Here is a 21228-nt window from a genome sequence, read left to right as displayed (position 1 = left end):
GTTCATGCTAAAAAAGAAGAGACAGGTGAATTAGAGTATGATAGTTTGATAAGTCTTCAGAGGACTAGAATAAAACCAAAGACGTTTCACGGCAGAGGGGAACGGTCTCGGCTCAAACTTTCCGAAATCATCCAAGATCACTCCCTAAGTATCGAATCCACTATGGACAGTGTGCTTGGCTTGTAGAGCAGTTTTATCAGTGTCCCCTACGTGCTATTCTTGTCTTATGCCATCATCGTCATCATCAATCGTATCTATTGAGCGCTTACTATGTGCAGACCACTGTACTAAGCGCTGCCGTCGAGTCGTTTCCGACCCATAGCGACACCACAGACGCGTCTCTCCCAGAAGGCCCCGCTCTTCGTCTGCGATCATTCTGGTAGTGGATCCAGAGAGTTTTCTTGGTCCAGATCCTGAAATGGTTTACCATTGCCACCTTCCGCGCAGTAAACTTGTCTCCACCCTCGATTCTCTCCCATGCCGCTGCTGCCCGTTATGGTTGAATTTTGATTTGTAGGAGATGGCCTTCCACTCGCTAGCCACTGGCCAAGCTAGGAATGGAATGGGTAGGCCTCCGCGTGACTCTCCTTCCCGTAGCCGAGACTGGTAGAGGACTGGAAACTCTCCAGGTGTGACCCCGAGAGGGGCTACCTGCTATAATTGATAACAGATAACAAATCAGGATCATAAGCAGTCAATCAGCGATATGATATTTATTGTGTGGTTACTATGTGCAGAGCACTTGAGGAATACAACAGCATTGATAGGTTCCCTGGCCACAGGGAGCCTACAGTCTTGGGTAGGGGGTGAGGAGGAAGGGTCAGGCAGAGAAGTGCTCTGGGGCAGAGTGTGGGGTGAATATGCCCAAGTACTTAAAGGATATGGATCCAAATAATAATAATAATGTTGGTATTTGTTAAGCACTTACTATGTGGAAAGCACTGTTCTAAGCTCTGGGGGGATACAAGGTGATCAGGTTGTCCCACATGGGGCTCACAGTCTTAATCCCCATTTTACGGATGAGGTGCCCGAGGCACAGAGAAGTTAAGTGACTTGCCCAAAGTCACAGAGCAGACAGGTGGCGGAGCCGGGATTAGAACCCATGACCTCCGACTCCCAAGCCCGGGCTCTTTCCACTGAGCCATGCAAAATGCTTAGGCAAAGCGGAAAGAAAAATGACCTTGATTGAAAAGTCTACCAGTTTTGAAGTAATGCTTGTCATGTTATGCAGTTTCGTGTTATGGCTTTCAGCTCTTTTCTGGAGAGAGTAGTTCAAATGGTCCATTGTCGTCTTTGGGCATCCTCTGTCTCATTCAGAAGCCCAGTGGGAATAGGGAGCATTGGGATTGGTGAGAGAAAGTTCACGGAGGGGTAGGGAATACTGACGCACGTAGTAAGCGCTCAATAAATCAGGATTGAATGAACTGCTGGCTGTTGAATACTAAGCGCAGTGCTCCTTAGGACTGCCAGGGTCTCAGGTAGATCGGCATGGAGAGTGCAAGTAAACACTACCTCCTTTGTTTCTCTTCAAAAGTAAATCCATTTGTTATCGCTAGCCTAGGGGAATGGCTTGGCATTTCTTTCAGCCAGTGAGGGGAATTATTTTGGCAATTTATTTTCCTCCTTTCCTGTGGTAAATGCCAATAAAGGGGAATCATTTAGTAATATTTGCACACAGAGCACTCGCTAGAGAACAGTAGAGGTAAAAGACATGCTCTCTGCCCCCACAGAGCTTAGAATGAAGAGAAACATTCGATAAGAATAAGGGCTTTGAATGGCCAGCCGTCTTTATTAAGCCTTGATGAAGTGGTTGCTAACAAAAAGACTCCATACAGCCCACAGTAAAGCACCCACAGAAACAGAGTACAGTAATCCGGTTCCGTTGGCCCAGCACCAATGAAAGGGAGATCTGACAAACAACTGTTAATTTACATAGTGTGGGCAACCATTCTAGGCTCCAAAGTGAATTTTTCTTCAATGGTATTTTTCGGCCAATTTAATTTTTATCTTGGTTTTCCTATCCCCATGGCCCAAGTGAACCAAGTAAAGGAGCATCCCTGGGTCCGAACGACCATCGTTTATAAAATCTAGATTTGCATCAATCACCGAGAGTTGACGTAGTCTAGAATCTGTCCCGCCCAACATTGCTTCCAGTCATAGCTAGAAAGCCATTTCCCTTTCAATTGCCTCCTCTTGCCCCATTCCATTCTGCCCGGTTCTTAGTAGTAACTCTGCATCCCTCATGCCTGTTTCCCTCCAAGATTCCCGCACCCTCCCACCCCCGCCCCACTTTGGAGGGTAAATCATCCACTGATACGTTCAACAAAACTGAAAAGAGTCCTTGTACACCAAGCAGGTACCCACTCACAGGACCAAACCACTCCTTTCATTAGCGCTTAGTACAATGCTCTACACACAGTAAGCGCTCAACAAATACCAATGAATGACCCCAGTTTTTCTATCTGAGTTAGGTTCTTCAGGAAGAAGGTATTTGCATCACGATTCAATAACTCACCTACCCAGGCTTCTTGAGGAGCCTACCGCAGATACAAAATGAAAGGAGCAGCTCGGTCCTGTGGCTGTGTAGGAACTCTTTAGTGTTGTTGTACCTATAATAATATGCCGCTATTATTATTATTATTATTATTATTATTATTATTATTATCTGACTCCCAAGCCCATGCTCTTTCCACTGAGCCACACTGTTATAGGTTTATGACACAGGGAGAACAGTGGTGGTCTGCAGTATCCACTCTGGAGTAACCATAGGCCGATTGACCCGGCACGTTCATGCTAAAAAAGAAGACACAGGTGAATTAGAGTATGATAGTTTGATAAGTCTTCAGAGGACTAGAATAAAACCAAAGATCCTCCTCTTGGAGGAGTGATTCCCCTCCAAGAGGCTGCAGTATATTAAGCTGACTTTGTGTCCTTCCTGTCTAGCGTATTCATTTCTCTCCTCTTTCATATTTCAAATGCTTCCCATTCCCTCCACCTGTGAACTCTCTCCCAGCACTATGCTGCACACAGTAAGTGCTTAATAAATACTATTTTTACTACTACTACATCAAGCAAAAACTTCTCACTATGGACTTCAAGCCTCAGTGTCAGCTCTTCTCATCCCCTGCTATTCCCCAGTTTGCACTCTTCTTCATTCCTCCCAAGCTCATCGTGCCCATGCTTGACTTTCCCACTTCCACCCCTTCGCTCCTGTTTTTTTTTTCCCCGAGCCAGGAAGACTACCTCCCATTTCTCCCTCCAGCCCCCTCACCCGAATCCACAAAACCACAGCCCTCCCCATATCCAAAGCACTCCTAAAATCCCACCACTTTCAATAATCCTGTCCCAATTCCCAACACCCTTGCTGGCTCAGCCCATCAGCCACCTCCAGTGCTGATGCATGTTTTCTTCCTCAGTCCTTCGGAGATGTTCTATCTGGGTGATTTGGTCATTTTAAAATGCCATATGCATTTAGTTATTTTGGTTGCAAGTATTTATATGTTTGCCTCCCCTGAGTATGAGCTCCTTTGGGAAAGAGAGATGCAGTTTATGCTTCTATTGTACTTCTCCAAGGGTTAAGTGTAGGGCATTACACCTAAATATCAGTACTATTACTACCCCCACCAAGTTAACCCATCCGTTGAGCATTCTTTCGAAGCCCATAAGCCAGACTGTTACACCCTCTCACATCCCAATCCTACCAAAAAATGAAAAAGGAACCAAAAATACTTAGGATACTTAGCTATCTCTAGCATTTTCCCTCCTTCCATTACTTTCAGGGTTTGTTCCGGCAGGCTATGGAGACCACCACGGTAATAACCGTGGTAGTCGGCACTTAGAACAGTGCCAGTGCTTAGAACAGTGCGTGGCACATAGTAAGTGCTTAACAAATACCATTATTATTTAAGCACTTAGTATGTGCCAAGCCCTGTTCTAAGTGCTGGGGTAGATACAAGGTAATAAGGCGAACACACTTACTGTGTGTTGTAAGTGTACCTCTTCTAATGGTTGGGGTAGATACAAGGTAATAAGGCGAACACAATCCCTGTCCCACATTGGGCTCGCAGTCTTAATCCCCATTTTACAGATAAGGTGACCGAGGCCCAGAAAAGTGAAGTGACTTGCTCAAGGTCACATAGCAGGCAAGTGGCGGAGCTGGGATTCGAACCCATGTCCTGTGAGTTCCAGGCCTGTGCTCTTTCCACTAGGCCAAGCTTCCCAGAAACCATTGGATAGTCTGGGAAAATCCTCTACTGTCTATGGAAGAGTCCCTAAAGTAGTACAGTGTATCCTTCAGGAAAGACCCTGTAGCAATTTTGCTAAACTCCAGTAAACAAACCTCCCCTTTTTAAGACTTAAAAAAGGATTACCCCTTTCTCTTTTTGACTAGACTGTTCATTTTGGTGTTTTCCAATTAAATGCTCTGGCTTCAATACTGAGTTAGTTGTCAGGCAGTTCAGGTCAACAGAGAAAAGAAAAATCGTGTTGCCTAGAAATATAGCTGTTTGACACCAAACCCCTCTTGGTGATTTAAAATCAGTGCAGTTGAGTAATTTCAGGACAATGAGGTAGGTCCTGTTTGCAGAATTATCTACAGCTGTGATCTGGCCTGTGCCAGCATGTTGAAGTCTGGTAGGATGTTATGAGTAACAGGTGGTACACAGGTGTATATTGCTTTTAAAAAGCACTTCACTGCTACAAACCATTCAGATTATCCATTTCAAAAGCTATTCAGTGGTTCTCCCCTTATCTTAAACCAGGATTCCCCATAGAGTACGGATTTTTTCAGACTGTGAGTCCACTGCTGGGTAGGGACTGTCTCTATATGTTGCCAACTTGTACTTCTCAAGCGCTTCGTACAGTGCTCTGCATACAGTAAGTGCTCAATAAATACGATTGATTGATTGACTCTTAAGCGTTTTATCCAAAGTAAGCCCAATTCTCCTCCCCAGATCAGATTTCATTAAGGTAGGGTTACACCTAAAATCGCCAAAATTTTAATTTCCAAAAATTGTGCCATTTTTCTTAACGTTTTCACTGGCAAAATAGACAAACTGATGTACCAATCTGTCTTAATTCTCCCTCAGTCAATCAGTGGAATTTAGGGAGTGCTTACTGGGCAATGTACTAAGTGCTTGGGAGAGTATAGTACATCAAAGTTGGTAGACTCAATCTCTTCCTACAGGGTGCTTACAGTCTACAGTTCCACTCAGATGGATTTAGTGCATTTGTTTGCCGACTATTCTATCTCCACTACTGGTATTTGAGTGAGCATATATTTTGGGATAGAATATCATCATCGTGATCATCAATGGTATTAATAATGATGGTATTTGTTAAGCGCTTACTATGTGCCAAGCACTCTTCTAAGCGCTGGGGTAGATATAAGGTAATGAGGTTGTCCCATGTGGGGTTCACAGTCTTCATCCCCGTTTTACACAAGAGGTAACCGAGGCCCAAAGAAGTGAAGTGGCGTGCCCAAGACCACAAAGCAGACAAATGGTGGAGCCGGGATTAGAACCCACGACCTCCGACTCCCAAGCCTGTGCTCTTTCCACTAAGCCACGGTACTTACGGTGTGCAGGGCACCCGGGGAAAATATAGTGCAATAGAGTTGGCAGACATGCCCACAGCGAGTTTACAGTTTAGAGGGGAAGACAGACTTAAAATAAGTAAATAGTATAGAATGTATAGATATTTACATTATATCTGTCGTTCTGGTGGTGTATCCAGAGAGTTTTTGAGGTAAAAATCCAGAAGGGGTTTACTATCGTCTCCTTCTGCTCAGAGAAGTTGTCTCCACCCTCAACAATTTCCCACGCCGCTGCTGCCCAGCACAGGGGAGTCTTGACTTGTAGCAGTTGGCCTTCCACTCGCTAGCCACTGCCCAAGCTAATAATAATAATGATGGCATTTATTAAGCGCTTACTATGTGCAAAGCACTGTCCTAAGCGCTGGGGAGGTTACAAGGTGATCAGGTTGTCCCACAGGGGGCTCACAGTCTTCATCCCCATTTTACAGATGAGGGAACTGAGGCCCAGAGAAGTGAAGCGACTGCCCCAAAGTCACCCAGCTGACATTTGGCGGAGCCGGGATTTGAACCCATGACCGCTGACTCCAAAGCCCTGGCTCTTCTCCACCGAATGGGTAGGCCTCTGCTTGACCCTCCCTCCCATAGTCGAGACTGGTAGAGCCCTGGAAAAACTCCAGGTGTGACCCTGAGCGGGCTTAAGGGGTTCGGTCATTTTAAAACGCCCGTAAACATTTTTCCCCTGGGAGATTTCCCGACTCCTCACTCAGCAAATAGCTTGTCGTTTCCGTGGGTAACTGACACCCATGATCTGTTTTGGCTCCTCTCCCGAGTGGATATTATCTCCCACTCCCTTATAAAGCAGGGGCGGGAGGTTGCCAGCTGCCGAGAATGAGTTTTACAAGGAGCGGGAATAAAAACGACCGGGTTTCGAGCGTTTCTCCTGCCGCCGTAGTTTTCCATTACACAAGACGGGGATGGGGAGCGAGTTGTAGCGTCTATTAGGTGCGTGGCTAGGTGATGGGGAGCGTCCTGGAAATCAAGCTAGTGCTTTTCCGGGCAGGCAGATCCAGGCTTGGAACAAAAGATGGGCAATAATTAGAAATTATCTAGAAACCACAGTTTCCCCCCTTCTCCAGCCCCTCTCCTCACTCAATTAATCGTCATCATCAGTGATGTTTATTGAGCGCTTACTGTGTTCAGAGCCCTGTACTAAGCGCTTGGGAGATTACAGTATCATAGACTTGATAGACGTGATCCTTACTCACAAGGAGCTTCGAGCCTAGAAGCACTAACTGGAAAAGGTACTGAGGAGGAGGAAGAGAGGAGGAGAAGGGAAGAAAGAGAAGAGTGGGAGGCAAGAGGAGATTGGAAAAAAGGGAAAAGTAGCAGCAGAGGAAAGAAATGAGGAGAGTAGGGGAGTATAAAATAATAATAATAATGATAGCATTTATTAAGCGCTTACTATGTGCAAAGCACTGTTCTAAGCGCTGGGGAGATTACAGGGTGATCAGGTTGTCCCACGGGGGGCTCACAGTCTTAATCCCCATTTTACAGATGAGGGAACTGAGGCCCAGAGAAGTTAAGTGACTTGCCCAAAGTCACACAGCTGACAACTGGCAGAGCTGGGATTTGAACCCATGACCTCTGACTTCAAAGCCCGTGCCCTTTCCACTGAGCCACACTGCTTCTCCTAGATCTCCTAGCTCTCCTTTTCCTTCTTGTCTCTCATGGGTTCTAATCCCAGCTCTGCCACTTGCCTGCTGTGTGACCTTGGGCAAGTCACTTTACTTCTCTGTGCCTCAGTTCCCTTATCTATAAAATGGGGATTGAGACTGTGAACCCCACGTGGGACAGGGATTATGTCCAACCCGATTTGCTTGTTTCTATCCCAGCGCTTAGTATAGTGCCTAACACATAGTAAGTGCCTAACAAATACCGTGATTTTTTTTTTTTTGAAGCAGCATGGCAAAGTGGATAGGCGTGGACCTAGGAGTCAGAAGGTCATGGGTTCTAATCCCGGCCCCACCGCTTGTCTGCTGTGTGACCTTGGGCAAGACGCTCTACTTCTCTGGGCCTCAGTTCCCCTCATCTGTAAAGTGGGGATTAAGAGTGTGTGCCCCCAGGGGACGGGGACTGTGTCCAACCCGATTTGTTCATATTCACCCCAGCACATAGTAAGCGCTTAACAGACACCATTATTATTATTATTATTATTATTATTGTTTCCCTCTTCCCCTTCCACTCTCCCTGCAGCCAGACAGGTGCCCAACCCCGGGTGTATTATTTGAAAAATGGGGAAGGTGGGGAGTAGAGGGGACACTAGGCCCAAGTAGGGGGGACTTGATGTCTCATGAGATCAATAATCAATCAATCATATTTATTGAACGCTTACTGTGTGCAGAGCACTGTACTAAGCGCTTTCAACTGGGGCCCGGGGCTCCGGGTGGAAGAGGAAGCAAGCGGGCAGCCCACTTGTCCCGGACACTAGCCTCTCTTTCCATTCCAGCTGAGGAAACCAGCTTGGCCATTCTCTGCTTTCTTTGCTGCCATCTGTCCCTCTAGACGATAAACTCGTTGTGGGCAGGGAATGTGTCTGCAGTATTGGGTTGTACTCTCTCAAGCGCTTAGTACAGTGCTCTGAACACAATAAGTGCTCAATAAATACCATTGATTGATTAATCTGTATGACACTATGGATTACTTCCCCTACCTGGAAGGCCGTCCCTAATCCTCTTCCACCCTCTCAGAATATTTCTCAAAACTCACGCGCTCCGTCAATCCGTTTCAAACAACCTTCCCTCGGTTAGGAGCTAGCGCCTATTTCCCTATCCCTTTTTCTTCCTTATGAAACATGAGAATTTATGTGAGAACATCTGTTTTGCTGACATTAGGTCTGTGTTTCTGTCACGTATATGGAATACTTCGTTGTGCCTCATATAATTTTCTTTACGGTCATGTCTTATAATTCCTTTTTGCACTTCCCAGCCCTTAATAACAGTGCTTTACCGTCAGTGGAGGCTTGAGTAACTGTTGTTGGCAAGATTCAATTATTTCAACTAGAATCCTGGGATTAAAAAAAAAACAAAAACGAAGGAGGAAAGGAAGAGGTCGGTGAAAGTCCTTGGAAATGACATGAGGTAGCAGTTGGCAACTCGTAGTGATCATCCACTGCATGGATTGAGCATCTCCTGCCCACAGCACCTGTATATATGTTTGTACATATTTATTACTCTATTTTCCTTGAACATATTTACTATTCTTTTTATTTTATTTTGTTAATATGTTTTGTTTTGCTGTCTGTCTCCCCCTTCTAGACTGTGAGCCCGCTGTTGGGTGGGGACCGTCTCTAGATGTTGCCAACTTGGACTTCCCAAGTGCTTAGTACAGTGCTCTGCACACAGTGAGCGCTCAATAAATACGATTGAATGAATGAATAAATGAATGAGGAAGAAGAAGACTGAGCCCCGTGTGGGACCTGGACTGTGTCCAACTTTGTATCCACCCCAGCCCTTAATACAGTGCCTGGCACATAGTAAGGACTTAACAAATACCACTAATAATAATAATAATAATAATAATAATAATAATAGTATTTATTAAGCGCTTACTATGTGCAAAGCACTGTTCTAAGCGCTAGGGAGGTTACAAGGTGATCAGGTTGTCCCACGGGGGGCTCACAGTCTTCAACCCCATTTTACAGACGAGGTAACTGAGGCCCAGAAAAGTGAAGTGACTCGCCCAAAGTCACCCAGCTAAGTGGTGGAGCCGGGATTTGAACCCATGACCTCTGACTCCAAAGCCTGGGCTCGGGAAGCAGGGAAGCAGCGTGGCTCGGTGGAAAGAGCCCGGGCTTTGGAGTCAGAGGTCATGGGTTCGAATCCCAGCTCCGCCACGTCTGCTGTGTGACCTTGGGCAAGTCACTTAACTTCTCTGAGCCTCAGTTACCTCATCCGTAGACTGGAGATTAAGACTGTGAGCCCTCTGTGGGACAACCTGATTACCTTGTAACCTCCCCAGTGCTTAGAACAGTGCTTTGCACATAGTAAGTGCTTAATAAATCCCATTATCATTATTATTATTATTATTATTATTATTATTATTATTTCCACTGGTTTTTTTTTACCAATTTTGTACCGGTGTGGTTGCCTTCATGGACTAATCGATCAGCGGTATTTTTTGAGCACTTATTGTGGGCAGAGGAAAGGAGACAGTTCAGTTTGGAAAAGCAACTGTGTAATGCCGTATACAATTTGATGAGTATTCGCAGATCTGCAGTCTCAGCTATGAATAGAATTTTAAATTCATTCTCACACATTCTAAAGAGGTTGGACTCTCCTGTCCCAAAGCCTCTGAAAGTTTATTTATTTATTTTACTTGTACATATCTATTCTATTTATTTTATCTTGTTAGTATGTTTGGTTTTGTTCTAGACTTTTAGACTGTGATCCCACTGTTGGGTAGGGACTGTCTCTAGATGTTGCCAACTTGGACTTCCCAAGTGCTTAGTACAGTGCTCTGCACACAGTAAGCGCTCAGTAAATATGATTGATTGATTGATTCTCTAGTGGCACCCAATCCGTGGCGAATTGTGTAGGAATTAGAAGCAGCATTTTAAAAAAAGCCATCCGTGAAAAGGTCTCTGAGGGCAACAGTCGACCTAGGGACTGTTCCTATCTTGAAAACTGGTCAGTGGGTAGGCTCTCGCCACCTTAGCAGCGAAGCAGCGTGGCTCAGTGGAAAGAGCACGGGCTTTGGAGTCGGAGGTCATGGGTTCAAATCCTGGTTCCACTGCTTGTCAGCTGTGTGACTTTGGGCAAGTCACTTAACTTCTCTGGGCCTCAGTCCCCTCATCTGTGAAATGGGGATTAAGACTGTGAGCCCCACGTGGGACAACCTGATCACCTTGTATCCCCCCAGCGCTTAGAACAGTGCTTTGCACATAGTAAGCGCTTAACACATACCATTATTATTATTATCCTTTTAGACTGTGAGCCCACTGTTGGGTAGGGACTGTCTCTATATGTTGCCAATTTGTACTTCCCAAGCGCTTAGTACAGTGCTCTGCACATAGTCAGCGCTCAATAAATACGATTGATGATGATGATGATGATGATTAGTATTATTATTATTAATGGAATTTTACAAATTAGTCGTTTGTTTTTCCGTTAAGAATTAATGAAGTGTGATAGTACAGAGGTGCCCCGTGATCCAACTAGGTTATGTTCCTCAACAATGGAATTGTCCTGTGAATGGTTTTATTGTGGAGGGTGTTTTTCTGTAGACTTACATGCAGAATTAGTCAGGAGCCGTTCAATTCTTGGCCCCACCATGTGACTGCTGAGGCCTATGGGTAAGAGAAAATTATACCATAAATCAATCAATCAATCAATCATATTTATTGAGCGCTTACTATGTGCAGAGCACTGTACTAAGCACTTGGTAAGTACAAATTGGCAACATATTGGCAACAATCCTTCCCCATTCTTCCCAAGCAGCTTTACTGCCCTCCCGCTCCTCGAACTCAGGACTTCCCTCATCAATCCTTCCCCAACCTCTCCACCCTCCCAATTGATTTTCTTTTAACTTTATAACAACAGTGTTATTGCAACCATCCCATTCCTTCTCAGCTTGCAGCCCTCCCGTGAAAACGGGGTCACCCTGGGTGCTAGAGAAGCATCAAGGCCTATTGGAAAGAGCCCGGGCTTGGGAGTCTGAGGTTGTGGGTTCTAATCTCACCTCCGCCACTTGTCTGCTGTGTGACCTTGGGCAAGCCACTTAACTTCTCTGTGCCTCAGTTACTTCATCTGCAGATTGGGGATGAAGACTGTGAGCCCCACGTGGGCCCACCTGATTACCTTGTATCTACCCCACCGCTTAGAACAGTGCTCGGCACATAATAAGCGCTTAACAAATATCATTATTATTATTATCATATATTACAAGGCAGGGAGTCAGCGCACCTGGGTTGTAATCCTGGCTCGGCCACTTGCCTTTTGTGTGACCGTGGGCAAGTTGCTTGACTTCTCTGGGCCTCAGTTTCCTCATCTGTAAAATGAGGGCTCAGTACCAGTTCTAAGCGCTGGGGTAGATAGACGTTTATCAGGTTGGACACAATCCCTGTTCCACTTGGGGCTCACAGTCTAAAAAGGAGGGAGTTATAATGACCTTCATTGTAATTCTGTTATAATAGAGGATTATTTGTAGAAACTGGTAATATTAAATATCTCCTTCCTCCCTCTCCTCCATTCCCCTAAATTCCCCCCCCATCCATCTGGATTGGTAAGGTTACTCGAGCATTTCAGCTAAGCACAGAGAGGGCAAGGAATGTGTTTTGCTTACGGTGTACTCACACGGGTACTTCTTCTTCTTCCTTCAGTCGTATTTATTGAGCGCTTACTGTGTGCAGAGCACTGTACTAAGCGCTTGGGAAGTACAGGTTGGCAACATGTAGAGACGGTCCCTACCCAACAAGTGGGCTCACAGTCTAGAAGGGGGGAGACAGAGAACAAAACATATTAACAAAATAAAATAAATAGAATATGTGCCAGTAAAATAGAGTAATAAATACGTAAAAACATATATACACATATGCAGGTACTTAGTAAGTGCTTTGCGCTCAGTAGGCACAAAATTACTCAGTGGTATTTAGTGAGCACATACTGCGTGCAGAGCGCTGTACTAAGCACTTGGGAGGGTAAAATGCAGTAGAATAAATGGACACGATCCCTGCCGTCAAGGAGCTTGCAGTCTAGTGGCGGAGGCAGAAAGGAAAATAAATTACAGGTAAGGGGAGAAGCAGAGTTTAAGGATCTGAGTATGCGCTTTGGGGACGGGGTGAATATCAGCGTGCTTAGGAGGTACACGTACATCATCAATCGTATTTATTGAGCGCTTACTATGTGCAGAGCACTGTACTAAGCGCTTGGGAAGTACAGATTGGCAACATAACAACATGGCAACATACACGTACATAGGCAGTGCAGAAAGGAGGTATAATAAGGTGGCACCTGGGGAAGCAGGAATTGGTGGTAACAAGTAGTTGGACTGGATAATATGGGCTTCCAAGAAAGGGAAAGAGAGACCAGTGAGAAAATGGCACTGGGGAGCAAGAAGTAAACTACGTAGAGCTATTTTTTAGAAAAATAATCTGGGCAGGAGGGTGAAATATGTACCGGAGTTGGGGTCGGCATGGAGACTGATGTACTGGGATGTCACCAGTGCTTGACACAGCGGGGTAGCAGTTGGGATGGGGACGAAGGGGTGAAGTCTAGAGGTATTGCTAAGGTAGAACCGACAGGATTTGGTGACAGTATTGTGGGTTGAATGAGCGAGATGTCAAAGATGATGCCACGGTTGTGGGGTTGTGAGTCAGGGAGGATTGTGGATGGTGTTGCCAACAGGATGGGAAAATTTCAGGGAGGAGTTGGAGTCTTGGAGTCATGGGTTCTAATCCCAGCTCCGCCACATGTTTGCTGTGTGACCTTGGGCAAGGCTCTTCGCTTCTCTGGCCCTCAGTTACCTCATCTGTAAAATGAGGATTAAGAGTGTGAGCCCTCTCTGGAACAGGGACGGTGTCCAACCTGACTAACCTGTATCTACCCCAGCATCTAGAACAGCGCCTGGCCCGTAGTAAGCGCTTATCAAGTACCGTAATTATTAAGAAGAGGATTTCTGTTTTGGATAAATTAAGTTTGAGGTGGCAGCGGGACATAAATACAGTTGACTGACTGACATCCAGGTAGAGGTTTCCTGAAGGAGGAGGAAATGCGGAACTGCAAAGGAGGAGAGAGGGCAGGGCTGGAGAGGCAGACTTAGAAGTCATCGCCTAGAGATGGTAATTGATGTCGTGGGAGAAAATGAGTGCTCCGAGGGAGAGTGGGTGTAGATGGAGGCTAGAAGAGAACTCAGAACTAAATCTTGAGGGGACCCCTCCGTCCCCCAGAGTTAGGGAGCGGGTGGAAGACGAGGTGCTGACAAAAGAGGCCGAAAGAAGTGATCTGAGAGGTATGAGGAAAAACACAGGAGACAGTTTCAATGAAATCAAGGTTAGGTCCACTGTGTCAAAGGCATCCGAAGGCCTAAGGAGGATTAGGATGGGGTAGAATCAGTTGGATTCGCTTCACTTCTCTGTGCCTCAGTTCCCTCACGTGAAAAATGGGGATTAGGACTGGGAGCCCCACGTGGGACAACCTGGTCACCTTGTATCTACCCCAGTGCTTAGAATGGGGTTTGGTAAACGCTTTAACAAATACCATCACTATTATTTGGCAAGAAGGAGATCATTGGTGACCTTAGAGATGGCAGTTTCAGTGGGGGCCGGGGGCGGGGAGGAGGGAACCAAATTGCAGAGGGTCGAGAGAAGTGGAGGAGAGGAATGGTAGGAGGGAGATGGAGAGATAACTGGATGGAGCAGTAGGGGTGATGGGATCGGTTTAGGATAGGGGATTGATTTCTCCGGAATGCTAATGACTCCCTTGGACCTTTTTTTGCAGCTGAGACAAACCAGTAACTTCAGGAGCCCCCAGATGAATTTTGTCTAGTGCAGATCTTTTCAAAACTCCCATCTATGGAGTTTGGAAAGAGGCCGTAATTATTTCCATCACTCAGGCCACCTACCAAAGACTTGGGCAGTTTTTTTTTTCCACGCTTTTGAATCTTTTATTACCACGGGAGTCGAAAGTGAAATCGGGGCAGTTCAAGTAACCTTCAAACATCTGATCTCTCCCATACTGTTCTCTCTGGTTTCTTACTAGTTTCGGTCGTTGAGTCTGTTCTCTAAAATGTCCACAAAGACTCCAACTGTGTTTTTGACTCTGAGGAGCTGGAGGCTTGTTTCTCTGCTTTTTAAGCCTGCTGACATTGGGGATGTCAAAGCGCAGTTGTTAGATGTGAATAGAGAAGCAGCTGTCCGGGCCCCATCCCGACTCTGCCACTTGCTTGCTGTGTGACCTTGGGCAAATCACTTAACTTCTCTGCGCCTCATCCCTCGTCTGTAAAATGGGGATCAAACCGAGCTGACGCAGAACAAGATCCGAGGAGGGAGGGATGCTGCCGTTTTGTCCTGGGGGATCCTTCAGGGAGTAAGGAATAATTGATGAAGAACACCATTATACAACATTAGTAAGTCGAAATCTCAGGAAACTTGAACAAGGCCTGAACAACGGGTTTTATATCTGAATGGGTGTTTATTCTTATTCATTCATTCAGTCATATTTATTGAGCGCTTACTGTGTGCAGAGCACTGTACTAAGCATTTGGAAAGTACAGTTCAGCAACAAGTAGAGACAGTCGCTGCCCACAACAGGCTCACAGTCTAGAAGAGGGGTGACGGACATCAAAACAAGTAAACGGGCATCGGTTGCATCGTTATAAACACATAGAATGGCATCATTAATAAAAATAAATAGAATTATAATTATAGATACATACACAAGTGCTGTGGGGCGGGGAGGGGGGTAGAGCAAAGGAAATGAATTGGGGCGATGGGGAGGGGAGGGGAAGCAGAGGAAAAGTGGGGTTTAGTCTGGGAACTTCTTATGGTTATTGCAGCACAGAGTAAGTTCACTAAGGTGACCGTCAGAGTTGAAGAAAAAGCATGAATAAAATACTACAGAGACAAGAAAAGGGCATTTCACTTATAGAAGAAGTCTTTCATGTCCTGTACCTCGTAAAAATCTCTTTAGTTAGTTGATTTCCTTTGGAAAATGTATTTGAACCCTAATGTTTATTCCTGAATCTAAGTAAAATGTGTTTTAATGAATCTACTGTTTTGAATCTACTGTTTTGTAGTGTACTATAACTCTTAAACTTTTTTTTTCACCTTAGTCATTTACCTCTCACTGACCCGGTTTGATTGACATAAGGATAACAGCTTAGGTGTTGTTCTTTTGATTTTTTTTTGTCACCCCGAAAATGCCAACCTTGAAGCTTTATCATGATCATCATCATCAATCGTATTTATTGAGCGCTTACTATGTGCAGAGCACTGTACTAGGCGCTTGGGAAGTACAAATTGGCAACATATAGAGACAGTCCCTACCCAACGGTGGGCTCACAGTCTAAAAGGGGGAGACAGAGAACAAAACCAAACATACTAACAAAATAAAATAAATGGAATAGATACGATGCAGCTCCGAGTGATGCGTTTTATCATCATGCGTTCGAGTAAATCATCTCATTTTTCGGTTTAACAGTGTTGGGAGATTAACCGGGATCGCCCGGAAAACCAGAGAAAACACCGAGGAGACCTGTCAACAGGCTTTTCTGGACGCGTGATGTAAGTTCTTTGCTTCCCGCCCTGTGGTAGCTGACAAAGCCGTTGCTAGGGAAACAAATAGTCCAGCTTCAGAGAATGCCAGAGGAATGCTAATTGCTTATAAATGAGGATTCCCAGCTGCTGGCCAAGAGCTTCAGGGAGAAGGGAGAGGATGAAAACATTCCAAGTGCCCTGAGCACCAGAGCAGACCACGGATCCGTGGGATTTAGACCCTTGTTGGGTGACTTGGTAGTGTGAGCCCGCTGTTGGGTAGGGACTGTCTCTATATTTTGCCAGCTTGTACTTCCCAAGCGCTTAGTACAGCGCTCTGCACACAGTAAGCGCTCAATAAATACGATTGATTGGAGTCACTCAGTTCTGTTTATTGAGCGCTTACTCTGTGCAGAACAGTGTACGCAGAGCGTGATATAGTCCAATATAATAATGTAACGGACACATTCACTGCCCGTTACGAGCTTACCTAAAAAGCAGTGGGATTAGTAATCAATGTATTAATTGAGCACTTACTCTATGCAGAGCACTGTACTGAGCGCTTGGAAGGTACAGTACAACAGAATTAGCAGACCGGTCCTCTGCCCATGCACACGTCAATTTCCAGCTTCTTACTAGTTGGGTCCATTCGTTCATTGAATTGTATTTATTGAGCGCTTACCATTTGCAAAGCACTGTACTGACCACCTAGTTTATCTCATTTCCAGCTTCTTACTAGTTGGGACCATTCATTCATTGAATTGTATTTATTGAGCGCTTACCGTTTGCAAAGCACTGTACTGACCACCTAGTTCATCTCATTTCCAGCTTCTTACTATTTGGGACCATTCGTTCATTGAATTGTATTTATTGAGCGCTTACTGTTTGCAAAGCACTGTACTGACCACCTAGTTCATCTCATTTCCAGCTTCTTACTAGTTGGGACCATTCGTTCATTGAATTGTATTTATTGAGCGCTTACCGTTTGCAAAGCACTGTAGTGACCACCTAGTTTATCTCATTTCCAGCTTCTTACTAGTTGGGACCAATCGTTCATTGAATTGTATTTATTGAGCGCTTACCGTTTGCAAAGCACCGTACTGACCACCTAGTTTATCTCATTTCCAGCTTCTTACTAGTTGGGACCAATCGTTCATTGAATTGTATTTATTGAGCGCTTACCGTTTGCAAAGCACTGTACTGACCACCTAGTTTATCTCATTTCCAGCTTCTTACTAGTTGGGACCATTCGTTCATTGAATTGTATTTATTGAGCGCTTACCGTTTGCAAAGCACTGTACTGACCACCTAGTTTATCTCATTTCCAGCTTCTTACTAGTTGGGACCAATCGTTCATTGAATTGTATTTATTGAGCGCTTACCGTTTGCAAAGCACCGTACTGACCACCTAGTTTATCTCATTTCCAGCTTCTTACTAGTTGGGACCATTCGTTCATTGAATTGTATTTATTGAGCGCTTACCGTTTGCAAAGCACCGTACTGACCACCTGGTTTATCTCATTTCCAGCTTCTCACTAGTTGGGACCAATCGTTCATTGAATTGTATTTATTGAGCGCTTACCGTTTGCAAAGCACTGTACTGACCACCTAGTTTATCGCCTCCTGCCAGGCCCGGTGAACCCTGGAAACCTGACTCCTGGTACTCTTGGGCAGGACTTGCTCCCTTTGCTCTCCCCCCCAGCCCCACAGCATAAAGCAGCGTGGCCCAGTGGAAAGAGCCTGGGCTTGGGAGCCCGAGGTCATGGGTTCTAATCCCGCCTCCGCCACTTGTCAGCTGTGTGACTTCGGGCAAGCCACTTCACTTCTCTGTGCCTCAGTGACCTCATCTTTAAAATGGGGATTAAGACCGTGAGCCCCACATAGGGACAACCTTATCACCTTGCATCCCCGCCCAGTGCTTAGAACAGTGCTTCGCACATAGTAAGCGCTAAACAAATGCCATTATTATTATTGTTGCTATTGTTACATAGCCGAAATTTCATTTATTTGTATGGCTGTCTGTCTCCCCACCTCTGGACCGTAAGCTCGTTGTGGGCCGGGAGTGTCACTGTTTATTGTTGTATTGCAGTTTCCCAAGCGCTTAGTAGAGTGCTTTGCATACAGTAAGTGCTCAGTAAATACGATTGAATGAATGAGTGAATGAATGAATGAACATGCTCAGGCCTTCCCAGACTGAGCCCCCTCCTTCCTCTCCCCCTCCTCCCCATCGCCTTACCTCCTTCCCTTCCCCACAGCACCTGTATATATGGATATATGTTTGTACATATTTCTTACTCTATTTTACTTGTACATATCTATTCTATTTATTTTATTTTGTTACTATGTTTGGTTTTGTTCTCTGTCTCCCCCTTCTAGACTGTGAGCCCACTGTTGGATAGGGACCGTCTCTAGATGTTGCCAACTTGGACTTCCCAAGCGCTTAGTACAGTGCTCTGCACACCGTAAGCGCTCAATAAATACGATTGATTGATTAATGCTTCAGGCAGAGCAGGCCACCCACCACCACTGGCCAGTGGCCTTGTCTACAGGGGTTCTAGCTCAGATAGCTCTGCTTCTGGCCTTTCCTTCAACCAGCCAGCGTCCCCGCCACAGGTAACGCTTGCTCTCCAGTACCCCCGTCTGAGTGATCGGAGTCAGTCAATCAATCATATTTCATTCAGTCATTCATTCAGTTGTACTTATTGAGCACTTACTGTGTGCAGAGCACTGTACTAAGCGCTTGGGAGAGTACAGTAAAACAAACAGACACATTCCCTTCCCACAAAAAGGCTTATCGAGCGCTTATTGAGTGCAGAGCACTCCACTTAGCGCTTGGGAGAATACAACAATAAAGACACGTTCCCTGCCCTCAGTGAGCTTACAGTCTAGAGCTTATCCTTGCCTGTCGTTCATTACAGTATCCTCCCCTCCTTAGACGTACAGGCCCCTATGGGGTGTTTCTGATAAGACTTCTAAACACCGGGTATGTCTGTCGGGGAATGGCCCAGAAAAATAACAGAAATACAGCTGTGGGATCAGCACGATATCAGAGTCTCCGGAAATCATCATCATCATCAGTCGTATTTATTGAGCGCTTACTGTGTGCAGAGCACTGTACTAAGCGCTTGGGAAGTACAAGTCGGCAACACATAGAGACAGTCCCTACCCGACAGTGGGCTCACAGTCTAAAAGGGGGAGACAGAGAACAAAACCAAACATACTAAGGGTCTTTGGGGAAAGATGTGATCCTCGTCATCGAGATTGTCGTCTAAATTTGGGTCTTTCATTCGCAGCCTGTACGGCGTTTGGGTAGGAAGTTTGTTTTAAGGCATGAGAGCAATTTCATCATTGTTGCTGCTTTTGGCAGTTTTAATAGGAAGATAATTGTGAATTTTTTTAAATGGGATTCAATTGGATGCTTAGTGGGATTCCCTAAGAGTGTGGTTTTATTTCCAGTTTTCAATAATTATTGCTTTTCAGTTTTTGAAATCTTCCATGATTTTAGATTTAATCATTCAGATCACTATGGCACTAAAACAATAGTAATTGCGGTATTTACTATGCACTGTGTCCAACCTGATTAGTGTGTACATGTTTATTACTCTATTTATATATTTATTTATTTTACTTGTACGTATCTATTCTATTTATTTTACTTTGTTAGTATGTTTGATTTTGTTCTCTGTCTCCCCCTTTTAGACTGTGAGCCCACTGTTGGGTAGGGACTGTCTCTATATGTTGCCAATTTGTACTTCCCAAGTGCTTAGTACAGTGCTCTGCACACAGTAAGCGCTCAATAAATACGATTGATGATGATGCAAGTACTAATGCCAAGCACTGAACTAAGTACCATGAGGCCGGAAACAGTCCCCGTCCCGCCATGGCACGTGCAGTCTAAAGGCCTTTAATTTCCATTTTACTGATGAGGACACTGAGACCCAGAGATGTGAAGTGACTTGCCCAGTGTCACACAGCAGTGGCGGAGCTGGGGTTTCATTCATTCATTCATTCCGTCGTATTTATGCCGGGCCAGCGGCGCTAACGGATAACGCGTCTGACCACGGATCAGAAGATTCCAGGTTCGACTCCTGGCCGGCCCGAATCCCTTTATCTTTCTTTCCAACTTGTACTTCCCTGTGTGTGTGTGCTGTGCACACAGTAAGCGCTCAATGAATACGATTGAATGAATGAATGCATTTATCGAGCGCTTGCTGTGTGCAGAGCACTGTAGGAAGCGCTTGGGAAGTACGTCGGCAACAAAGAGAGACGGTCCCTACCCAGCAGTGGGCTTACAGTCTAGAAGGGGGAGACGGACAACAAAACCAAACATGGAAACTCAACACCTCCGACTCCAAGGCCTGTGCTCTAGGCCAGGAGTTTCGATATGCACATAGTACGCTATGCTATGCTTTGCACATAGTACACGCTTAACAAATGCCATCGTTATTATTATTATTATTATTATTATTATTATTATTATTATTATTATTATTATTATACAAGCAAATTGGGTTGGACACAGTCCCTGTCCCACGGGGGGCTCACAGGCTCAACCCTCATTTTACAGAGGAGGTAACTGAGACACAGAGAAGTGAAGTGGCTTGCCCAAGGTCACACAGCAGATAAGTGGCAGAGCTGGGATCAGAAGCCAGGTCCTTCTGATTCCGAGGTCCCCGTGACCTTCCGACTCCCAGGATCCGGCTGTATCCACTACGCCTTGGGCGAGTCGCTCATCCTCTAGACTGGAAGGTTGTTATGGGCAGGGAATGTATCTGCTAATTCCGTTGTATTGTAAAGTCCCAAGTGCTTCGTACAGTGCTCTGCGCATAGTATGTGCTCAATAAATACCACTGATTGATTGACTTAACTTCTCTAGGCCTCAGTTCGCTCATCTGTAAAATGGGGATTGAGAGTGTGAGCCCGATGTGGGATAGGGACCGTGTCTAACCCGATTTGCTTGGATCCACCCCGGTGCTTAGTACAGTGCCCGGCACGTAGTGAGCACTTAATAAATACCAGAATTATGGTTATCGTTGTTATTATTCATTCATTCAGTCGTATTTATTGAGTGTTTACTGTGTGCAGAGCACTGTATCTATTCTATTTATTTTATTTTGGTAATATGTTTGGTTTTGTTCTCCGTCTCCCCCTTCTAGACTGTGAGCCCACTAGGGCCCGTCTCTATGTGTTGCCAACTTGTACTTCCCAAGCGCTTAGCCCAGTGCCCTGCACACAGTAAGCGCTCAATAAATACGATTGATTGATTAAGCGCTTGGGAAGTCCCTACTCAACAGTGGGCTCACAGGCTAGAAGGGGGCGACAGAACAAAGCAAAATGTATTAACAAAATAAAATGAATAGAATAAATATGTTCAAATAAAATAAATAAATAAATAGAGTAATAAAGGCATAGAAACATATTATCCCCTCTCCACCCCCCCATCCCCCCT

At 45.2% G+C, this 21228-nt stretch overlaps 1 protein-coding gene and 1 non-coding gene across 2 annotated transcripts in view; one reads left to right on the top strand and one right to left on the bottom strand.

Annotated features, from left to right (window-relative positions):
- MPP5 (membrane palmitoylated protein 5) overlaps positions 1-21228 on the top strand; it is a 149073-nt gene that overhangs the window by 24335 nt on the left and 103510 nt on the right. The window contains exon 2 of the mRNA XM_038765434.1: positions 15727-15809. The gene's annotated coding sequence lies outside the window, so the exon portion shown is untranslated. The remainder of the gene's footprint in view (positions 1-15726; positions 15810-21228) is intronic.
- On the bottom strand, positions 510-647 carry LOC119944942. Its single transcript, XR_005456081.1, has one exon. It is a non-coding gene; the product is annotated as a small nucleolar RNA SNORA7 (small nucleolar RNA).

The sequence above is a fragment of the Tachyglossus aculeatus genome, chromosome 23 (assembly GCF_015852505.1).
Source record: "Tachyglossus aculeatus isolate mTacAcu1 chromosome 23, mTacAcu1.pri, whole genome shotgun sequence".
Taxonomy (NCBI): Eukaryota; Metazoa; Chordata; class Mammalia; order Monotremata; family Tachyglossidae; genus Tachyglossus; species Tachyglossus aculeatus.
The sequence above is the reverse complement of the archived record's forward strand: the minus strand, read 5'-3'. Positions and strand labels throughout refer to the sequence as shown.